The 19069-nt window shown below is 44.1% G+C and overlaps 1 protein-coding gene across 4 annotated transcripts in view; it reads left to right on the top strand.

Annotated features, from left to right (window-relative positions):
* Positions 1 to 1089: 1089 nt before the first annotated feature.
* LOC110496267 (semaphorin-6D) overlaps positions 1090 to 19069 on the top strand; it is a 96071-nt gene continuing 78091 nt past the window's right edge. For all 4 annotated transcript variants that reach the window (XM_090208687.1, XM_036952839.2, XM_036952841.2 and 1 more), the window contains exons 1-2: positions 1090 to 1321; positions 18283 to 18453. The gene's annotated coding sequence lies outside the window, so the exon portion shown is untranslated. The remainder of the gene's footprint in view (positions 1322 to 18282; positions 18454 to 19069) is intronic.

The raw sequence follows: 19069 nt of genomic DNA, 5'->3' as shown, positions 1-19069 counted from the left end.
CCCACCATCGCTGGACGAGACAGGACTGGCAAAAAGTACTCTTCACTGACGAGTCGCAGTTTTGTCCCACCATGGTCAGATTCACGTTTATCATCGAGGAATGAGCGTTACACCGAGGCCTGTACTCTGGAGCGGGATCGATTTGGAGGTGGAGAGTTCGTCATGGTCTGGGCCAGTGTGTCACAGCATCATCGGACAGAGCTTGTTGCCATTGCAGACAATCTCAACGCTGTGCATTACAGGGAAGACATCCTCCTCCCTCATGTGGTAGCCTTCCTGCAGGCTCATCCTGACATGACCCTCCAGCATGACAATGCCACCAGCCATACTGCTTGTTCTGTGCATGATTTCCTGCAAGACAGGAATGTCAGTGTTCTGCCATGGCCATGGAAGATTCCGGATCTCAATCCCATTGAGCACGTCTGGGACCTGTTGGATCGGAGGGTGAGGGCTAGGGCCATTCCCCCCAGAAATGTCTGGGAACTTGCAGGTGCCTTGGTGGAAGAGTGGGGTAACATCTCACAGCAATAACTGGCAAATCTGGTGCAGTCCATGAGGACGAGATGCACTGCAGTTATTAATGCAGCTGGTGGCCACACCAGATACTGACTGTTGCTATTTTGACCCCCCTTTGTTCAGGGACACATTATTCCATTTCTGTTAGTCGCACGTCTCTGAAACTTGTTCAGTTTATGTCTCAGTTGTTGAATCTTGTTATGTTCATACAAATATTTACACGTTAAGTTTGATGAAAATAAACGCAGTTGACAGTGAGTGGAAGTTTATTTTTTTGCTAAGTTTAGTTTATAGTACATAGTATTTATAGTACTTATCTATAATAAGATGCTTCATGTTTGCCTTAATATTTGACTTAATTCTTACCAAACGTTGCTTTTTTTGTGCGTCAACAATTAGACATTTTAATTAAGTGTTAAAAAGAAAAGTGGGGTGGAAAAAGCTCAGAATATTTTTATGCTTACAGTCTGGACTGGAGTCCAAAATCTGGACCATGGTTTGAACGGGGTGGGAGGTGCCACCTGCATCGTCTACCGTGCTGCGCCCCCTAATTGGTCGTAAAGGTTCTTTCATGCAAACGAGGAGGGTGTGTCCTGGGCGAGACAACAGCAGCGCGTCTGGGAAGGTCTTCCGCTGCTTTAGTGTATGTAGTGAATGCAAACACAACAGCGTGCGTTCTGGGAATTACGACGTTCTATGAGTGAAATAGTGATTATTTTCTGACTGTTCCCTCTTCGTCGATACACTTGCTGGAATTTTGGATTATTTCTCTCGGAAATATTTTGCGGGATTAATTTGTGAGAAGGTAAATTCTGTGTTGTCGCCCCTGTGCGGTGTGTGTCGCTGACAATCTGTGTCTGCTCCCTCTGTACATTTCGCTTGGTTCAAATGTTTGAACGATCGGTCCTCGTGCAGAACATATGTTGTGGGTTCTGTGTTTTCTGTCTTTGCAAACCCACTGAACTGAATTTACGAACTAAAATTTTGAAAACCTTCAACCCACGGCGCTCTGGTTTGACACGTCTGACATATCAATCCAAGTGAGACTGTCACACAAGGTGTCAAACATTTGAATGAGAAAAACATTGCATTTATTCTAGTGTCCGGTTTTTGTAGCTTGCAACCTTTCATTTTAGGCTATATGACAGCCTATTTTATTAGGTTTGTGTTTTCCAAGTAGTCTACATCTTTATTATAGGGCACTTGATGACTTTCCAGATTGATGGTCACTCTCTTGTAGTTTGTGATTATAATGTATGTACAATTCTTTGCCCAGCTATTCAAGTTTTATAGGGTGCGGGGTCGTCAATGAAGTCATCAATGAATATCGCTGGGGACAACTTCTAAGGATTGTCAGTGTATGACAAACTATTTACAAAAATATCGAATGCTTCAGGGATGTAAAGTTGCCAAGCCTATAAAGTCGTCAACTTGAAGTGACATATCATCCTACATATAATTGGTGTGTATTGTAGCCAATAATCATTAATTATATTGAGGCTTTCAAAGTTATCATATCAGTTACGAAATGCTTTGTTCAGGCTGTGTAAATTGTGTACCTGTTTCTTCAACAAAAAACAAATGTCATGATCTAATCATAGAATACCATTTAGAATAATCTTTTCACTTAATTTTTGTAATAAAAATCATGTTTCAACACAGGGGGCGTTGTAAAAATGATATTACATGACGATCATTGAAATATTTTCTGCTAAACCCACGGTTGTCATTGCCTGTTATTTCCCCTGAAATCTCTGCCGCGGGACTCGCCTTTTGTCCTAATCCGTTTCCCTCACCGTACTGGTTTACAATCAAAACCCGGATTTAGCGATTTAAATCCAGTCTGGCCATCTGCAGTTGCCTGCGAAAACAGTCTAAATTAGCTCGTTTTATGCTTTTATTCAAACAAAGCCTTTACGCAATAACAGATTGTATGACACACGTTTTGGCAGATATAGGGCAATATAATCGAAGTTGCTTGCTCTCTTCAGGTGGTTAATTGCCTTGCGCATTGTCTTTTCCTCAAATCTTTTGTCCGTCTTTTGTTATCGTGCAATTATGCCAATGCTTCAAGTCCTCCCTCTTTGTATTTGGGAATAGGCCTATATAGATCTTATGCAATTGTAACATGGAAAGACTTGTTACAAGCTCAACGAAGTTATGTGAAAATGAAGTAGGCAGCAGGCTGTTAACGGAATGCTCACTCGCACAGAATTCTGCAGTTGGCAACTTGAAGTGCAAGAGAAACGTTCTCTATTGACAGAGCTATCTGAAACATTTATGCACTGTTAAAATTGTATAAGATATTTAAGGCTTCAATGCACACAGTGTATAGGACAGGCTACTGTAATCGACCACACTGCCCCACTCTCTGGAGAAGAGAGCTATCGTGTGTCAACCCCACGTTTTTCCATCATCTCACCTCAGTTTAGCCATCATATATCTCACCTCAGCAGGATGTTGTTGGAGCCTGCAGACTGATGTGTATGTGCGACTTATACAGTGACATTTCGGGGTCTCTATTTTTGAATGGGACCATCCCATCTGGGCCTAATAGTAAAGGTAAACTGTAAAAACGTGGCATAAACACAACCAGTCATGTTTTCATCTGATTGTCAAACAAATCCCTTCAACAAACAAGTTACCTGTGCAAGTTCGTCCACTCAAATAATTCAAGCATGCAAACAGTACTCTCTGTGCACACGCCTTTTGTTAAATGAAAAGAGGCACCGTTTAACAGAACACAGTGACATTCGGCGAGTATCTCGTAGCCCGAATTAATTGACGCGTCTTGCTGACACGTTGACCTTTTTTGTAAAAACCTGAAAAGGGACTGAAATACGGGACCGGGATGATGGGTGCAGCCACATGGAAATAATAAAAATATAAAAACTGACTGATGTGGGGGTGTTAGTTTCATTTGGAATAAGATTTTTATTTTTATTTTTTTACCGCTGTTGCAGTAAATTGCATTATTTAGAAGTTTGACTTTTCTTGCATTTAGGGGAGGGTCATATTTCATTCAAGGGGGGTTTAGACCCCCTGCCCCCTGGTAATTCGCACTGTGTGTGTATGTCAATGTAAGCACACGTTCACTTTTTGCATGCATATGCATTCGCTGTGGGCGTGTGTCACGTGTTTCATGACTGACGAAGTCACTGATGCTGTGAATAGGTGACCTCGCTCTAGGAAGATCACTCCCTCCCTGCCACATCCTACCACACACGTCTTTCTCTCTAGGCCTCTCTCTACCCACCATTACAGTAGACCTCAGGTGCCCAAAAGGGTGTGTGTGTGTGTCAACCAGGCAGTTGATTTGTAGATCACTGAATCCGTGTTACAAACAGCTGATCTATCTGAACTGAAGCCAGTTTTCTGGTATGCGCTCTCGGTTTTGGAGACAGCCTTAATTGGCTAACTGATAATAACGAGTTTGGGTTCACAACCTAAAGGGCATCGTTAGCTGGCGCCACAACAAAAGCCTCGGTGTCATCGGCCCACATCTCTTTTAACGATTTTATTTTTTTTATTTATTTTTACAAAAGAAAACGAGCCTCATTGTTTTGCCTCACTTAAAATAGAACTCAAACGTGAGCGCTGTCTTTAGTCGGTGTTATGTTGATGCCTTTCCCCCTTAGTGAGAGTCGTATCTTTAGCCTGTTGGCTTCATTAATTTCAACACCTATCTATCTCGCTGGGAATTGTTCGTTTTTTTTTTCTTGAACTATGACACATCTGCTTGTGTATAATGTTTAAATCTATTCAGTGGGCTTCTGTTGACATACGTTTTCATATCGTTGGACCGGGTTGTGTATGTGGCTGGACTTGAGCACACAGATCATGCCGTATTCTGTCTATGCTGAAACATGGCTTCGACAAAGTTTGAAAAACATCAGCACTGCATTGAATGCGTTTGCACGTACACAAAGTCTAGTCCTAATCAGCATGGAACCCTACAGTGTTTTGTCCATGTGGTTATAAAAGCATTAACATGCACAGTTGTATCTGCCAGCTTGAATTTCCAGCACACAACTCCCAACAGGTTTATCTCAGCTTGGATGTGAAACCACCCCTCTGTGCTGAGTGCAACAGTCTGCACATCACCTTGGGATGTCATCGCTGTTTTAATAGTGGCACTATTGTCTGTACAGTGCAGTGTCTTTTTATTTTGGTTGGGACATCTACACTTGTGGACATTAGCTCTCTGACACACCATCTGTCTCCCCGACCACTGGGATGCACTGCCGTCTCCCCGTCGCTCTGCTGTGACTGAGGGTGACACAGTGGGAATGGTGAGGTCATGGTTGGAGAACCGTAGCACCATGACAGGGGAACTGTCTCTAGCCAGTTTTGAGATGAGGGAATTAGAAGAGCAGGATGTGGGAAGTTCTCAGTGGGAAGCTGAGGATGCTTCTGATGAGATTGAGGGGGGAGGGAATGGGTGTGTGTGTGTGTTCTTGAGGGTGAAAGAGAGAGCAATGCTTGTGTTGGATTTGATTCATGGCGTGGGTAGTTTGGGTGAGTAGCCAGTGTGGTCACTAACAAGTGAACATATGCCTGTGTGATTGTCATTCTGCCTGATGTGTGGTTGCTTTGTGTGCATGTGTCTTTTTGGCCTAATATTTGTATCAGTCTAACGTCTAGTCTGTTGCTCCACTCTGTAGCTCCAGAGGGTCTGGAAAAGATCCACTTCCTTTGTTTGTCAATACTAATCTCTCCATTCACCAGCCGGGTTGGGTTCTGCTTGCCAGCTGTGATGGCTTCAATTGACCCTGCCCTCGTAGCTTTTTTTATTTTGCCCAAAGATTGTGTCCCGCTCACTGATGGGCCTGCAGATGCTGAAGCACCCTGGGAAATGGTCAGTTTTGTCCAGGGTGTGATTATCCCCCCCCCCCCCCCCGGCTGTCTCTGTCCAAACGTTGGCTGCTGAATTATGTGTCGCCGGTGGAGAGGTCCTCAAAGGTCTGTTGCGCCTAATGCCCCCAGAGGTAATGAGCGCTGAAATTGCCTTCCCCCTCAGGTGCCTCTAGTCTCTGCGCCACATTCCTTATTACTTCATGTTTTCTCCTCTGTCTCCTTTCCTCTCTTCTCAAATGATGGGGGGAAAATAGATAGTTACAGTGCCTTCAGAAAGTATTCATACCCCTTGACTTATTCTACATTTTGTTACAGCCTGAATTAAAAATTGATTTAAATATTTTTTATCCATCTACACACAAAACCCCATAATGAAAACATGTTTTTAGAAATGTTTTCAAATGTATCTTGGGTATCAGCTTTGCTCATTTGGATTTGGGGAGTTTTTCTCTATTTCTTTGCAGATTTTCTCAAGCTCTGTTAAATTAGATGGGGAGCGGTGGTGAACAGCAATCTTCAAGTCTTTCCACAGATTTTTGATGCGATTCATATCTGGGCTTTGGCTGGGCCGCTCAAGGACTTTCACATTCTTGTTCTGAAGCCATTCCAGCTTTGCTTTGGCAGTTTGGTTGGGGTCATTGTCCTGTTGGAATGTAAATCTTTGCCACAGTCTTAAGTTTGTTTGCACTCTGAAGCAGGTTCTCATCAAGGCCTGTTTGGTTCCATTCATTGTTCCCTGTCTTACCAGTCTCCTAGTCCCTGCCACTGAAAAGCATCCCCATAGCACAAAACTAATTTGAATTCAGGCAGTAACACAACAACATCTGGAATAAGTCAAGAGGTACGAATAGGTTATGAAGGCACTTTACATTGCAATATTATTTTGGACAATATTATAAAGATACTTTGACTCCAAGTACCGATTTTGTAAAATACATAGTTTTTTTATAGCTAGGAAGCTTTAGCTAGCGCTAGTTGGCTGTACTTGCGCTAAAACAGCGGTATTTTTCATCCTAAAGCTTGTTCGCCATCTTATTAAATAGTGATCCAACATGTTTTCCATGACTGACCAGAACACATTTTCTCATGCTTTCTGCAGCAGACATGTAATGAGCAACGTTTGGAACATCAAATTGCAGTATCAAATTGCAATACATGTTGCTTATCGTGAATTCCCTGGTATTTCCCAGCCCTACTCTTCTCACCCATATACTTTTCTCTCTCCTCTCTTCCCCTCACCTCTTTTCTCCTCGTCTCTTCTCATCTTTTCTTCTCTCTTGTACCTCCAGCTTTTCAAACGTTCTCCCACATTTTCCTCATCTTTTCACTCTCCCCTATTGCCCTGTTGTTGGTTCTATCCACACAGTTTCATAACACTATCTTTACTGCATCACGTGGGAGCAACATAAAACCAGGTCTTTTATGATGTTTTGCTTTTTTAGGGCTGTATTTGGTAAGAGACTATGTTGAGGCGAGGTGATTAGTTTTCCCAATTCGGAAGCAACGGGTCTCTTATGCCCAGTCATGTCTGAGTATATAAAAACCACAAAGCAATTGCCTCCTGTGCAAATGAAGGATCTGTGAAATGCTGTAGCAGTCGTCATTGTCGGGGGGGGGGGGGGTTGACGCCTCGTATTGTAGCTCAGCGGTAATCCCAGCATGCTCGTGTAGACTCCCCATGATCCTCCCTGCTGCTCCTGATTAAAAAAATGTCAGCAAATCTATCGGAAAGACTCCTTTCACAGTTTCCGGCTCAGTAACTAGCTTTGGCCTAATGTCACCATCCATGAACCCAGCACACTCTCCCCAAATGACTTAATTGTCAACACATCCCCTCCATACAAGCTCTTATTTGCTGAGCGCCTTTAGAAACCGTCAGACTTTTGAAGCTGTGTCCAGTTTTTCATTATGAATGAGGTTCAAAGGGGCTTGGGGCTGCTTGTGCCAAATTTATCGCTATCCCATTCACTTAATGATAGTGCATGTCTTTCCTCCTTCCATTGATTAGATGTTGGCATATAAAATGGCTGAAGAGTCCTTTCTGCGGCTGGCCTGCTTCACAGGGAGATTGGGGTGTCGCTAAATCAGGTTAATGGTTGATGGTGTCTGCCGATATGCAGCACAGAGACTGTTTTATGAGCTTGTTTGGTAAGGCGTGGCGATAAAACAAGACATTGCTTGGAGGAACGCATTTTCTGTAGGGGTGTTTTTGTTCTGTGCATGCCCTGTCACTACGCTGGTACTCGCTTAAAGCTGCAATATGTTACTTTTTGGGTGACCTGAGCAAATTCACATAGAGATGTGTGTTATAGATCTCGCAATCTGTTTTGAAAGCAAGTCTAAGAAGCGGTAGATCTGTTCTGTGTGCTATTTCTACGCATCCCGTTCTTAAGTTTTGCTTTTGCATATTTTACTTTTGGTTTTGTACACTTGGGCCAGTAATCGAATCCCCGAGCTGACGAGGTAAAAAACTGTTGTGGTTAAACCCACTGTTCCCCGGGCGCCGAAGACGTGGATGTCGATTAAGGCAGCCCCCCCCCCGCACCTCTGATTCAGAGGGGTTGGGTTAAATACGGAAGAAACATTTCAGTTGAAGGTATTCAGTTGTACAACTGACTAGGTATCCCCCTTTCCCTTTACCGGCTGAAAATACAATCTTTTTGGTTATGGAAAATATATCAGTGGTTTAGATGGTACAATGATTATCTACACTATACTTTCTTGTTTTGTCACAAACTGAAATTAGACTAACTATTCAAATTGTATTAACCAGAAAATGGCGGAGCCATTTCTGTATAGTGCATCTTTTAAAAATCATTTCCGCTGAGATTTGTAGACGTAGGCTGCCAGAGTTGTCAACTTCTTTCTTCTTGCGAGCCCTCTTTCTTTCCCCCACCTTCTTTCTCCTGTTTTATTTTTCTTGCCACATTGCTTGTTTGCTTGCTTGAAGTTGAAGTGCAGGTGCTGGCAAACACAACAGTCAAAATTCCTTAGCGCAAGCGTCCCAGGAATGTAAAAGTATAAGGAAGCAAAGTGGGGTGAAGGGAGTTTGGGGAAGAAAGATCCCGCAGAATTCCTAAGTGTGCCAAAATGGGTCTGTTTGACAGAGGGGGGAGAGAGGGGGAGGAAGAGAGGGAAAGGGAGGGAGGGGAGGAGCCACGCTGAAGAAGGCTTGAGAGGCCACGGACGCTCAAGATCTTTAACTTTGTCCCAGTCCGATGAGGCTGGAGAGAAGTCCAAAAAAGGAGAAGAAAGAGCTTTCCAAAACGTACAGCTGCAAGCTGTCTCTTCCAAGCACTTAAAACGTTGCTTGGCTTTGTGCAACACATGGAGCTGGGTGAAAAATCTGGTCTCTGTAATTGTTCCAAGGGCTCTCTATGGCAATTAATGGAACAATAATTACAGTAGCGCGGTTAGACAACGGGAGAAATTGATGATTTGGTGCTGCTAATTTGCCGGCTGAAGTCATTTTCGAAAATTATTTCTGTAATCAGGTTGAGAGATGAAATGAGGCAGAAAATGGAAGGAACCAGATATTGGATTTCAGAGCTGTTCATTGGGTTTCATATTCATTCATTGCTCCCCTATAGTATCTCCTCAACCCTTACCAGCATGTGTTGCACATCACCTCAAGGACTGTTTCATTCGCTGGTCCAGTTTCAAGCTATCTTTAGCAAATAATAGCGTCACCAGTAAGAGATGGAACGGCAGTTGAAAGCCTGGCGACTGGAAGGAAGACAGGAAGCAGGTGACAGATGGAGTGTTCCATGTCCTCTTCTCTCTCTCTAGCTCAGGCTGGACCAGAACCAAACATCTGGTTTGTCTCTTAGGACTTGGTGGTTTGGGCAGTGTGGGTTATATGCGGAGAGAGGAGACTGACTGGTGTTCAGGCTTTGGTTTGGAAAAAGGGTCTATATTTAAACCTGGGAGTGTGTGAAGGGGGACAAAGGTCAGGGGGTACAGGGCGGTTGCAAAGGGGGTTTGAAGCACTGCCTGTCCTCAAACCACCCCCCCCCCCTCCTAAACAATTTCCCCCTGTGTTCATGTTTGGGAAAAGACAAAGAGAAATAACCAAGGAGAGAGAGAGAGAGAGAGAGATGTAGAGTTTGTCAACGTCAGTGGTGTGCTGATGGACAAAGGGAGGCTCATTCTGTGAGAGATGATGACGCATAGCTGTAAGAGGGAGAAAGGGAGAGTGATTTTGCTAGCTCTGGATTTCAACGATGGTAAACATCATTGCCATTATTTCACCTGGAAGCAGGTTGCTTGTCGGTCTCAGGTTCAGACATTCACAACCGGTTTGTTAATGGTGTTTGCATGCTCAAATTGATGATGGTAATTTGCTGATTGACCTAATGTTTTTAACTTCACAGTATTCCCTAAATATCTATCTCTGGCTCTGTGATGTCACCCTTCTGGGCCTGACTGCAGTGAATAATGGGTTGATCATATCAGTAGAAGGGAAAACATTAAATAGAGGGCGAGATTGACAGAGCGAGAGAAGGGGGAGAAAGAGCGCTTTGAGGAGAAAGGGAGATTGGGGTGAAATAAGGAAGGAAGGACAGAGTGAGGAATTCGCATTGTTTTTGTTCTTAAGAGAGTATATTCAGAATAAACTCTCCCCTTTTACTATGCCAGGAAGTTGGCAGATGTAAATGTTGCCCTATGACCCAAAGGGTCAAAGTCTTTGTGTGTGGCACCTTTTAATACAATGTCTCGTCTTTAAAATTGTATGGAGGATGCATCCAGGAAATAATTTGAGCAAGGAGAAATACTACTCACGTCACAAGGAGCAGTACAAGGCCAGAAAAACGAACTAACCTTTGGGAAATGCAACAGGCAATCGAACAATAAGACTTGACTGGTTCGGTGAATGCTCTTTGAAGTGTCAAGGTGGGTATGGCAGTTACAACGTAGGGTTTAGCCCATCGGCCGTTGTCACGTTTTAATGTAAAACATATGACAAAACGTTAAAAGACAACTCAAATGTCTTGCGGGAAAATAATAGTCCTAATAAATTGCGACAGAATACACTTAATATAAATCATTAGTTTTAGAAGTAGTACTAAGTTCACTCCGGTTATTTTGCCGGACTCTAATGAAAATGATGGTCCAAATCATGGCTCCATCCTTCCATACACGGAGCGTAATGTTCTTAATTAACAGTTAGCGCTAACGTCTGTCTCTTTCCATACACTCTTGGCTGTTTCCGAGTCATTGGGGTAGATGGCTGTATTGGTTTAGCAGAGCTTTGATTTCCCTGCCAGTATGAAAATCAATGTTCGGCGGGGCCAGTGTCTTTTATGGCCTAGATTAGCATGCTAATGTCAGAGTAGCGGGAGTAGCTAATCAGATTCTCGTAGTGCTCGTGCAGCTAATATCGTATGAAACACACCATTAGTGGAGAATGATTTTCCGCCAATCCCCCACCCTTCAATTATTTTAACTAGCTTCTTGGAAAGATGTGCCAGAAATGGGAAACAGTATGGGGTAAGCCGAGATGGAGAGCTTATGGAAGACTGCCTCAAACCGCTATATGCTGTTACCCGCTGTGTTTTTCTATTACTCTAAACCTCTGTGGAGGCTGGTCGCTCAGGAGCACGTGGCGTGGGTCTGGGCTCATGTTTGTCTGGCTGAAGTGAGTCTGGTTTGGGCTAAAGTGAACCAGAATGGACAATACTCTACAGTGGCTTGTTCTTGTCCCATTCCTTCATCTGCACTGATCTGAAAAACAAAACAAGTCTGCCATTTTAGACTATTGAGGTACAACCATGGAGGCAGATGTGACTTCAAAAAAGCTCAGGTTTCTAGAAACAATCTGTTATTGGCCAAGTTAGTTTGATAGAGACTGTCCAGATATGAGCTTAGATGGCCTAAACGGACAAAGCTGACCTCTGATCTGACATGTTGGGGGAAAGATTACAGCGTACTTTGTGCCTTCTGTTGACTGATGGAGAAGAGTCACTTTGATTCCTTTCTGAGCAAGTTGTCAAGACAGTCTGATTGAGCTTCTCTGCTCTGACACACTAGCCAACCACACACACACACACACACACACACACACACACACACACACACACACACACACACACACACAAGAAAAATCCCTTTTCCACCATAGGGCATCCGCACCGTGCTGGGTCAGCTAGGTCATGAAGCAAGGAGGGGGGTCAAGTGATCTGTACATGGCCCAAATGGAATGTCGCGATTTTATCCACGTCCCACAGTGTTTCCAAAAACACGGAAGAGGGTCTTCTATGGCTCCCGCTGTGGTTTAGACGATACAAAGCAATATTTGATAGCAACTCCTTTTGGTGTGCGAAACGTTCTGATACGCTCATGGAATATGTTACTCTGTAGCTGTAGGAGCTCACTCGGTGCCCCTGGTTTGTAGCTGTAGGAGCTCACTCGGTGCCCCTGGTTTGTAGCTGTCCCTATTAGTGCCGCGCGGTAAACTGAAACTTCAGTACTTTTTCCGATACAAACGAAAAACACATTTGGTACCAGAATATTTGTTACGTTCGGTACTTCTATCAAATGTGCCTCGCGGGATGGAGAGGTTCAAGTCTAACAGCGCAGCCCCTTTTTTTATAGCGAGAAGAGCAAATAGCCTGATCCACTGACTCATTCATTGCTCGAGCTGTCGGGCCTGCATTGTTAGCTCCCCTCATACTGCACAGAGGTTAACACACCTGAATAATGCAACGCAGCACGTTGAAACGGTTCATTACTGTTCACAACACAATGTCCACAGAACACTTGCATCGCAAGACGATACCTGTAGATTCCAGCTTTAATTGTAGGCTAGCTTTTTTTGCCAGCTAACAGCTGAATTCACTACCCTCGCACTTTGTTTGTGACGCCATAATGAAAAATATGCACATTTCAGAAAATGTTACTTAATGTTCAAATTCGATGATATTGAACTCAAAAGATGACCTAATGATTGAACAGAGCAGTAGCTGTGTTTCTGTCTTGGTCAAGTGCAATTCTGTGACTTTGGCTAATATGTCTTTTTTTTTTTAGCTGTGGTATTGTTTGGGATTGAGTATACATTGTATTGTGATACTAAACCTGATATTGGTATCAAAGTCAAAATTCTAGTATCATGACAACATTTGGGAATATGGGTCCATTTCTGTCCAGAGGCGCTTGTCTGGCCCATGAGTCAACTGTGTGGGTTTATCGTCAGGCCCTGACGTCTCTTTGACGTCTCTCTCCTTTTCTGCCTCTTTCTACTTTCTCTGTTCTCTCTAGGCTTTTCTCTCTCTCTTTGCTTGTTTTTTTCCTTATTTCGCTCGCTCTCGCTCTCTCAGGGCATACCTAGGTAAACTCTTGTCTAGGCGAGAGGAGGTTGTGGTATGTTGAAAAGCTGAAGAGCCTCTCTGTCTGTAGTCAGGTGTTAGATTGGGCTGGTGATGAGGGAGTTGGATTGAGTTCACATGAGGCAAGGCTACGCTGTTCATTATCTCACAATCCTCTGGGATGGGGGTGGAGAAAGCGTCTGTAGAAAACAAGTTGCTTTGTCCTTCAGTCCAGCATAGCCAAGGCAAGGCATCTCTCTTTCTCTTTCGTTCTCTCTCTCTAAAATTCAATCTGCGTTTAATAGCATGAATGACGAGGCCGATGTTGCCAAAGAGAAGTGATATACAGTAAATGACAATTATAAAAACAGCGAGAGCAATAAGATTAGACGCTATAATGCTAAAGATATGAACAGTACCAGTTTCACCTGGAATGCTTTTCCAACAGTCTTGAAGAAGTTCCCACATGCTGAGCACTTGTTGGCTGCTTTTCCTTCACTCTGCCGTCCAACTCATCCCAAACCATCTCAGTTGGGTTGAGGTCGGGTGATTGTGGAGGCCAGGTCATCTGATGCAGCACTCCATCACTCTCCTTCTTGGTCAAATAGCCGTTACACAGCCTGGAGGTGTGTTGAGTCATTGTCCTATTAAAAAAACAAATGATAGTCCCACTAAGCGCAAACCAGATGGGATGGCGTATCGCTGTAGAATGCTGTGGTAGCCATGCTGGTTAAGTGTGCCTTGAATTCTAAATAAATCACTGACAACTTTACGGTGGGAACCACACATGCAAAGATCGTCCGTTCACTTACTCTACAATGTAGAAAATAGTACAAATAAAGAAAAACCCTTGAATGAGTAGGTGTGTCCAAAATGTTCACTGGTACTGTAGATGATCAAATAGATATCCAATACAGAAATGTAATAACGGTCTACCTTCAGAATCATTCTTTCTCTCATTCTCTCACAGTCTCTTTTTTTCCCCCTCTTGCTCTCCCTCCCCTCTGAATTTGAAATGCTACTGTTCAACCAGTGGCTCTCTGAAATGTCAAGGGGGTCATCGGCAAATTGTATCATGTAGCTGATGATGAAATTCCGAGATGAGGTCAACTGCAACCTTTTCCTGGCCTCTGGAACTTAAATTTCACACTTTCTAACCTATTCGATCTCGTTCGAGAGGTGTAAAGCTCATTTCCCCAACAGAAGTAGCCTATTATCACGTCAGTCAGATATAAAGGGCTAATTGGAATATTAGTTTGGTGGCTAATATTGTATTTTTGTCAAATAAAATGGGTTTGAGGTTCGATTTTTATTTTTTTCTCCCAAGATGAACAGGAATTTTCCTCACTTTGGGTTCATTCTGATTTTGAATGGGACACGCAAGACGTATTGGATCTTGAACATCCTTTCAAATGTTGCATTTAAGGCCATCTCATTCTTTGGTCGTCTGGGTTCCTAAGTCTGAAGCCTTTTTTGATGTCACTCTACACTAAGACCATCGGGGTCTTGTCGGGACACAGGTGGTCGACTATTCCTTTTCGCCAAGGTGATGTCAGAAATCACCCCTGGATACCCTGTCTTTCTCCCTCCCCCTCCCCCCAAGGTCAGCATCTGTTTGATTAATCGCTCATTCCCTAACGGGGACATCTTAGCTATTCATCATCTTGGATCAAGCACCAGGAGACTGGGTCAGGGTTGGGTATGAGAAGCAGGAATTCTGATAGTCACACGTAGGCCTACTCCCTGTACTCTCGGCTCTATTGAATGACGAGTACGTTTAAATGCAGTGTTGTGTTTGGCGGTTTCTTTCAGGATTTTAACGTGTTCCCTTAAGTTGTTTCCCTTAATTAGGAAGATGTTTATGGACTTCGTAGCTGCAAGTGCTAGTGAAAAGAATAGCTTTGGTTGGTATGACATGTCTCGCCACCTACTGGTGTTCCAATTTTTTTGAGATCCCACTCTCTGAACTAAAATGCACAATGGACTCTGATGCTTCTGGTGTTGTCTAAACCAGCATGATGTATTTTCATATTTTTGTCCCGTGTTATGTTTTGAGTGTCGTTTTTTCCCCCCATCACTATTTGTCCCATTCTAAGCCTAAGTCCACTTGGCGTCATGTGACTTGTGTTGGAATAGGAGTGGTTGCTGAACAGAATGTGAGATACTGTAAGCTTGAGAAAATAAAGCTTTTATTAGTAACTTGGACCTTTTGACGATTCACCCCGTGAGAAGCAGAGAAAATAGCCAACTAATTGTAGGAAGAAATCCCAATTCCAGCTTTATTTTAATGTTCATTAAATAATTTGCCATTATATTTGGCTTTGTAGCAATCCGAATCTTCAAGTATTTAATTAAAAAGGTTTGTCAAATACTTTCAAACTTGGTCCACAGAAATCTCTAATTTATCCTTCACTGTTCTGTTCTTTAACACTGAAATCCCACTCATTGTTGCAATCGTTTTTTTTGGCAAACATCTGACTAGTCCTAGTGTTATGAGTAGGCAATTCGGTCACGACCCAGATATGAAATGCTCTTAAACGCCGGACCCGCTTGGCTGACCTCCTGCCCAGTCAGCCTACAGCAAAACATGCTTTGATCGTATAGCGAGGGAGGAGGGGTCGGGTTTCGAGAATCATATTTTCTTGTTTTCTGTGCTGATCTGAGCCACAATGGACACACTTAGGACCCAGAACAAGTGCCAGATTCAGTTAAACTAGAAACGTCCTGCCCCAGGCTAATTCCCAATGACAGGTCCTTTGTTGACGGGCAAGCTACTTTTGGAGGGAAACACAAAACCCCCTCCTAACAAAGTAACAAGCCATGACAGAGGAGGAATGTTTTTTTGGGGGAAAAGGATTTAAGTTGACCTAGGAACAGATTAAAGGGGAAAAACAAGGACTTTGTGGAAATAGGATTCTTAAAGTCATGACAATAGCTAATTTCTCCTGCTAAAGGTTTTCTGTGTCTCCCCTTAACCTCAACCCTCCCCCAGTTTTAGAGGTTGAGGTTAGCTCAACTGTTAGCACAGAACACGAGGCCAGGGTTTTGATAAATCTCAGCTAAGCCCAAAGGCTCTGGTTTGTGTCTTGGGGCACAGGTTGCCAAATAAACTATTCAGGGACCACATGTTCAGCTGCCCTCACCCTCCTCAGCACAAATACAGTATTATTTTTTAAATCTCTCTCTGTACTCTACCACTTTGATTCCTCCGGCTGTGGCGTTTTCCAATTTCAGAGGATGCATTTCGGCCCCCACAAAGAACTTTCCAGTAGCTTTCCATTTTAGATCACATACCAACCTGTGGGCTAATAAGGCCTGACGTATAGACTCCCTAAAAGGGCCAGTTATCTGAATCATGGGTCCACCCTGAACACTGATGACACTATCAGTGCCACCCAATGTGTTCAGAATGTCCTTTCCAACATTTCCTCTTTGTACCAAACTCCCCCAGACCATGACATATTGGCTGGCTTCAACTCTTAACAGCCGTGCGTTGGGGCCAACCGCCTGATATCCGAGTCTGGCTGGGGTGCCCTGCTTGGGGAATAATTTCCTCTTGCGCTCAGTAAGTGTGTTCAAGGGAGCGAGGGGGGGGGGAAATCATCCCGAGCAGCTGTGCTGAAAGCCTGTGCTAAACACAATCAGGAAGTCGATGGGAAAGGCAGCGTGTTTCTGTCAGGGAGAGGGCAAACGCCACGGCACATTGAAAGGCCTCTGGAACTTCAAACGAGGACGCTCCTGCCCCCCTCTGAATCCAGATGGCAGTTAGCTGCGTTAGACTTGGCCCGGGCCGCACATGGAAAGAGGCCTCTGTTTCTGTATATATTATGTTAACTAGTGGCGGTTTAGCGAGGAAAAAGAGGCCCATGCTGTATAAAACAGATCTGGTTCACTTAGGAAAGACAACTAGTTGGTTGGATTCCAGCACAAACGCAACCGATCCAAAAGATACAGACCTGCTAATTGCCCCAATTTCCCCTCGTTCTCTTCAGAACATGGAGACATGTTCTGCATTTTTGGGCTGATATGTACATTACATGACCAAAAGTATGTGGACGCCTGCTCTTCAAACATCTCATTCCAAAATCATGGGCATTATTATGGAGTTGGGTCCCCCCTTTGCTGCTATAACAGCCCCCACTCTTCTGGGAAGCCTTTCCACTAGATGTTGGAACTTGCTTCCATTCAGCCACAAGAGCATTAGTGAGGTTGGGCACTGATGTTGGGCGATTAGTCCTGGCTAACAGTCGGCATTCCAATTCATCCCAAAGGTGTCCGATGGGGTTCAGGTCAGGGCTCTGTGCACGCCAGTCAAGTTCTTCCAAACCAATCTTGACAAACCATTTCTGTATGGACCTCGCTTTGTGCATGGGGGCATTGTCATGCTGAAACAGGAAAGGGCCTTCCCCAAACTGTTGCCACAAAGTTTGAAGCACAGAATCATCTAGAATGTCATTGTATGCTGTAACATTAAGATGTCCCTTCACTGGAACTAGGGGGCCTAGTCCAAACCATGAAAAACAGCCCCAGACCATTTTTCCTCCTCCACCAAACTTTACAGTGGGCACTATGCATTAGGGCAGGTAGCATTCTCTTGGCATCCGCCAAACCCAAATTTGTCAGTTGGACTGCCAGATGGTAAAGCGTGATTCATCACTCCAGAGAATGCGTTTCCACTGCTCCGTAGTCCAATTTCAGCGAGATTTACAACACTTCACCATGCGCAAGGGGCAGTGTTGTAGTGTGGGGCTGCTCGGCCATGGAAACCCATTTCATTAAGCTCCCAACGAATAGTTATTGTGCTGACGTTGCTTCCAGGGGCAGTTTGGAACTTTGTAGTGAGTGTTGCAACTGAGAACAGACTATTTTTACACGCTGCGTGCTTCAGCACTCACTCGGCGGTCCCGTTCTGCGAGCTTATGTTGCCTACCACTTTGAGGCCGAACTGTAGTTGCTCCTAGACATTTCAGCTTCACAATAACAGCACTTACTGTTGACCGGGCAGCTCTAGCAGGGCAGAAATTTGACAAACGGACTTGTTGGAAAGGTGGCATCCTATGACTGTGCCGCATTGAAAGTCACTGAGCTCTTCAGTAAGGTCATTCTACTGCCAATGTTTGTCTATGGAGATTGCATGGCGGTGTGCTCAATTTTAGCAATGGGTGTGTCTGAAATTTGACGGGGTGTCCACATACATTTGTGTATATATAGTGTAGCTGTGCTCCTGGGGAAGCTACTCTCAATATAGGAACTCCTTCGCCTACATCTTTGCAACTGACCTACGCAATCAATGAAGTGCTGAACTGATGGAAATAAAACAAGACAGGGACTCCATTCAGTGGCAGAATTTCCCACCTCTGAGCTGTGTTTATTTGGGCTGTGGTTCCTGAAGGAGTCAGGCTTTTTAGTAGGACGATGGTAAAGCTGACCGCTACTGTTCTCTGATATAAACAACCTCGGAGGAATCTGACTCCTCTCGAACAGGGCTACTGAAAAACTCTTAATGAGTTTGGATAAGGATTAATGTGGATGTGTCGCCTCTTGGCATGCTCAAGCCCTCTCTCTAATTTGCTCGCTCTCTTTTCTTTACTTTTGTTCCCCACAGGTACTCAGCCAGTTGGAAGGAAGAATTCAGCCCACACCACCTCCATCTCGGAACCATTCAGAATCTTGTTCTGATTTGGATTTCTACTCAATCTCCTGGTTTGGATGTTCACTCTGTACCGGTTTGGCTCATCGAATCCCACCGCCTTTGTTGGATGATTCAGAAGCTGAGGTAAGAGTGATTCTTTGTCCTCCTCTTTATGTGTTACTAACAGATCATTTTAAAGTTATGGAGAATGACAGAGAGAACGCTAATGTGATGGAAATCTGAGGAGATGCCTAAAGAATAGGCCTACAAATGGAGACTTGCGGCTTAGTGGACCAGAGGCCTCTGGGTTTCTTTGTACAAATGTGTCCTGTGACAGCCAGATTAATGAGTCCCAGTGCGAAGCTGGCCAATTTGTTTGATGCGGCCACCCAATAACGTGTGTTTTGATAAAAATGCTTGTCTCAACAAGCCTCTCTTTCTCCTGTTATTGGGTTGAAGATGTGCTGCGTCTCCGAGGTTGCCTCAGGGCGCCACAAGGATCCCATGGGAAAGGCTCTGACCTGTTTGAGTGACCGCATGGAACACATCCAGCAACATTTGTTGGTTGAGCAGGGCCGCTTATCTAGGGCATCACATTTCAGATCACATTTTTCTGCACGTTAGCCGTTTAGGCTGTGGGGGATTTCGACTGATGTGAACCGTGTTAGCCAGGTGAAGTACCTCTCAGGTGCGGTGTGTGGTCACATCAAGTCAAGCAACAATTCCCATATTGCAACCGTAAACTGTTCTAAATCTGTTA

Source organism: Oncorhynchus mykiss, chromosome 18, assembly GCF_057628025.1.
Source record: "Oncorhynchus mykiss isolate SJ-2025 chromosome 18, ASM5762802v1, whole genome shotgun sequence".
Taxonomy (NCBI): domain Eukaryota; kingdom Metazoa; phylum Chordata; class Actinopteri; order Salmoniformes; family Salmonidae; genus Oncorhynchus; species Oncorhynchus mykiss.
The sequence above is the reverse complement of the archived record's forward strand: the minus strand, read 5'-3'. Positions and strand labels throughout refer to the sequence as shown.